Genomic DNA, 5450 nt, shown 5'->3' with positions numbered 1-5450 from the left:
GAAAATGAGGAAGAAATCTAAATATAACACTAACAAAAGTCATCAAGCCACAAGGGAAGATAGAGAGGAACTACAAAAATGGCCATAAAACATTGAACAAAATGGTAATAAATACATATGTATCAATGATTACTGTAGGTGTAAATAGATTAAATTCTTCAATGAAAAGACAGAGAATGGCTGAATAAACACACACATACACACACACACACAGATCTACATACTGCCTACAAGAGATTTACATGGACTGAAAATGAATGGATAGAAAAAAAGATTTTATACAAATGAAAAAAAAAATAAACCTGGAAAGACTGCAATAAAAGACAAAAATGAGCACTACATCATAATAAAGAAATCAATCTAACAAGTCAATCCACCAAAAGTCAATCCATCCATGGATATATATGAACCCAAAATAGCAGCAACAAAATATATAAATCAAATACTAACAGAACAAAAGGGAGAAATTTACAGCAATACAATAATAGTTGGGGACTTTACATCTACTTACATCAATGGATATATCACCCAGACAGAATATCAATAAGGAAACATTGGCCCTATTACACTATATGTTAACTAACTACAATTTATGTAAAAACATGAAACATTAAAAGAAAATGTCAGAGCCTTGCTCTGTGCTGTTGTAAGAGCTGATTTTGTCCTGGACATTAACTCTGTTAAAACAAACAACATTGACCCTAAATGGCACATTAGACCAGATGACAGAACATCCATTGAAAGCAGCAGGATATTCCTCTTCTCAAGTCCCATGGAACATTCTCCAGGTTAGCTTACATGTTAGGCCACAAAAAAAATCTCAATAAATTCAAAAAGGTTGAAATCATATCAAGCATCTTTTCTGACCACAATGGTATGAAAGTAGATATAAATTGCAAGAAGAAAACTGAAAATCCAAACTACAAATATGTGGAGATTAAACAACCTGTTACTACATCTACTACCACATACTACATCTACTATGTCATAAAAAAAAAAAAATGAAGGATAAATCAAAAGATACCTAGAGACAAAGGAAACAAAAACACAACATACCAAAATCTATGAGGTAAAGCAAAAAAAAAAAAGCTTCTCATAGAATACCTACCTCAAGAAACAAGAGAAATCTCAAATAAACAATTTAACTTTATACCTAAAGGAATTAGAAAAAGAAGAACAAATAAAGCCCAAAATTAGAAGAGGGAAGGAAATAATAAAGATCAGAATGGAAATAAATGAAATAGAGACTGAAAAGACAACAGAAACAACAAAACTGAAATCTGGTTATTTGAAAAGATTTTTTAAAATGACAAACCTGTAGCTACGTTCACCAAGAAAAAAAAAAAAAAAAAAAAGAGAGAGAGAGAGAGAGAAAGAGAAGGCACTCAAATAAATCAGAAATGAAAGATAAAAAGTTAGAACTGACATCTCACACACATAAAAGATTATAAGATACTAGTATAAAAATTTTATGCCAACAAAATGGACAACATAGAATAGATGAAAAGTTACAATTTTCCAACATTGAATCATGAAGAAATGGAAAATCTGAACGGACTGATGACTAGCAAGGAGATTGAATCAATAATCAAAAACCTCCAACAAACAAAAATCAAGACCAAACATTCAAAGAAGATTTAATACCTATCCTTCTCAAAAATCTTCCAAAAAATTTAAGAGAAAGAAAAACCTCCAAACAGATTCTATGAGACCAGTTTTAGTCTGATACCAAAATCAGACAAGGACACCACAAAAAGAAGGTTACAGGCCAATATGCCTAGCAAACATAGATGCAAAAATTCTCAACAAAATATTAGCAAATGAATTTCACAATACATTAAGAGGATCATACACCACGATTAAATGGGATTTATTCCAGGGATGCAAGGATGGTTAAGAATCCACAAATAAATCAACATAATACAAAATGATAAAAATCATATGATCATTTCAATAGATGCAAACAAAGCATTTGACAAAATTCAACATTGATTTATGATAAAAACTCTCAACAAAGTGGGTATAGAAGGTACATACTTCAGTATAATAAAGACAATATATGACAAACGCATATCTCATAATCAACAGTGAAAAACTGAAAGTTTTTCCCCTAAGTTAAGGTCCAAAATAAAGGTGCCCACTTTCCCCTCTCTTATTTAAAATAGTACTGAAGTCCTAGCCACTGCAATTAGTCAAGAAAAAGAAATAAACGGCATATAAATTGGAAAGAAAGAAGTTCAACTGTCACTATTTACGGATACTGTGATACCATATATAGAAACCCCCAAAGACTCCACAAAAAAAAAAAAAAAAGAAAAAAAAACAACTATTAGAAGTTGCAGAATAAAAAACTAATATACAAAAATTTCTTGTGTTTCTATGTGCCAATAACAATAAGAAGAATAAAATACCTATGGGGCACCTGGGTGGCTCAGTTCCTTAAGTGTCCAACTCCTGATTTCAGTTCAGGTCATGATCTTACAGTCATGAGATCCAGTCCTATGTTGGACTCTGCACTGAGCATGGAGCCTGCTTAGGATTGTGTCTCTTTCCTTCTGCCTGTCTTCCTACTGTCTCTCAAAAAAATTTGATTTTAAATAATAAAATACATAGAAATACATTTAACCTAGGAGGTGAAAGTCCTGTACACTGAAAATTATAAGGCAATAACAGTAATTGAAGACATAAATAAAATAAATTTTATGCTTATAGATTGAAAAAAATAATATTATTCAAATGTCCTTAATACCAAAGCAATCTATAGATTCAATGCAATTTCTATAAAAATTCTAATGGCACTTTTTTATTTTAACAGAACTAGAAGAAATACTTCTAAAATTTTTGTGGGACCACAAAATAATGCAAATAGCCAAAACAATCTTTAGATAGAAGAGCAAAGCTGAAAGTCTCATTTTCCTGATATCAAACTATACCACAAACCTATAGTAATCAAATTAGGATAGCACTGGCACAAAAACAGACACATAGATCAATGAAACAAGACAAAGAGCCCAGAAATAAATCCATTTAAATACAGTCAATTGGTTTTTGACAAAGGAGGCAGTGATGTACAATGGGAAAAAAACAGTCTCTTCAGTAAATGGTGTTGAGGAGAATGAACTACACGCAAAAGAATGAAACTGGACCACTCTCTTACACCAAGCACAAAAATTAACTCAAATGGATTAAAGACTTGAATGGAACACCTGAAACCATAGAACCCCTAGAAAAAAAAAAACATAGGCAGTAAGCTCATTGACTTGCTGATTTTTTTTCATCTGACTCCAAATGCAAGGGAAACAAAAACAAAAATAAACAATTGGGACTACATCAAAATAAAAACTCTGCACAGTAAAGGAAATCATCAACAAAACAAAAAGGCAACTTAATGAATGGGAGAAGGTATTTGCAAATCATATATCCAAGGAGGGTTTAATATCTGAAGCATGTAAATAACTCATTCAACTCGATAACACACAAAAAATAAAATAATCTGATTTAAAAATGGGCAGTGGATTTATTTTTCTAAAGAAGACATACATACAAGTAGCAGGTACATGATAAGATGTTCAACATGACTAATCATCAGGGAAATGTAAATCAAAACCACAATGAGATATCACCTCATACATGTCAGAATGGCTCTCTTCCAAGAGACAACAAATAACAAGTGTTGGCAAAGATGTGGAAAAAAAGGTAAATCTCATGCACTGTTGATCGGAATTTAGGTTGACGCTGCTACTATGGAAAATGGTATAGAGGTTTCTCAAAAAATTAAAAATAGAACCAGTATATGATCCAGCAACTCCACTACTGGGTATCTACCTGAAGAAAACACAAACAGTAATTTGAAAAGGTATATGAGTCTTTATGTTCATTGGAGCATTACTTACAATAGCCAAGATATGGAAACAACCTAAATATCTATCAACTGATTAATGGATAGACACATACATATATACACACATACAAACATAATAGAATGTGACTTAGCCATAAAAAAAGGAACTCTTCTTATTTATGACAACATGAATAGAACTTGAAAGTATTGTGCTCAGTGAAAGAAGTTATACAAAGAGAAATAATGCTGCATAATTATACTTACACCTCTAATCTAGATACAAAACAAAACAAAACAAAAAAACAAATCAAACCAAACTCAGACTATTGGTACAAAGAACAGACTAGTGGTTGCCATAGTGGAGGAGGGTTGGGGGAGCAAAACGGGTAAAGGGAATCAAGAAGTACAAACTTCTAGTTGTAAAATAAATAAATCATCAGGTTTTAATGTATAGCATGGGAAATATAATCAATAATAGTGTGTTAACTTTGTAGGATGACAGATGGTAACTAGACTTATTGCAGTGATCATTTTGCAATGTATACAAAGGTCGAATCACTATGTCGTACACCTGAAACTAATATAATATTGTATGTCAATTATAATCCAATAAAGAAAAAAACAGTGGAAACACTGCATGAAACAAACTCAATTGTTTTTATTTTACTTCTTGACACGTGTACATTATACCAATACATATAGAGGTAGAAGGCTTTCATATATACTTATCTTGTACTTACTTTGAGAGTATTGTTGACCTTCTATCCATTTGCTGACCTCCTGTTTATTGTGAGTCCAATTCACTTTTATACTACTGGAGCATCATAGACACTATATGTGAATAGGGTGACAGGGAGTGGTGGACACACATATAGCAATTATCTCCTCTGCTTCATATGCATGTTCCATTGTTTCATCAGACTTCACTTACAAAACACAAGTTCCGGGGAAAAAATATTCGGAACTTTAAGATGACAATAGAAGAATATTAAGCAACCATGAAACACTTCTGAGCATGATCTGTGTGACCAAGCAGGTCCCACACTCATGAAGTCCCATCTGAATCAGGTGGGATGAAGATAAGGGAGAGTGATATACTGACTTTTTAAATTTCTGCTTTCCATTTTTTCATCAGTCTTGTCTATTGCTCAAAGATACTGGGAAGACAGTTGGTAAGGGATTTTGGGAGACAGAGTTTACAGGTACCAGACTGTGACCAAAAAAAAAAAAAAAAAAAAAAAAAAAAAAGAATGGGAAATGCTATGGGTCACATAAAGATGATTGCCACATGGACCCTGATGGATAAAGATAGAAATTTTCATTTATTTTTAACAGAGTCTAAATACTGCTAATTTCTTCATGGTAGTAATAAATTTTCTGGAATCTGTATTTTTACTATACCATAAGTATGTAGTATTTAAAGTAAACACATTTAAGTGTGGACTAACTATGCCAAAAATCATAATGTAATTTTCTATTAAAGACAATTACTCATTTATAAAAGTCCATTAAGCTATCTGTTGAGAAATTATACTGATTTGGGGCATTAATAAAATATAAACTTGGACATACAGAATTCCCAATTGATTGTAAAATATATTTTCGTTTG

The sequence above is a fragment of the Leopardus geoffroyi genome, chromosome D1, assembly GCF_018350155.1.
Source record: "Leopardus geoffroyi isolate Oge1 chromosome D1, O.geoffroyi_Oge1_pat1.0, whole genome shotgun sequence".
NCBI classification, from domain to species: Eukaryota; Metazoa; Chordata; class Mammalia; order Carnivora; family Felidae; genus Leopardus; species Leopardus geoffroyi.
The sequence above is the reverse complement of the archived record's forward strand: the minus strand, read 5'-3'. Positions refer to the sequence as shown.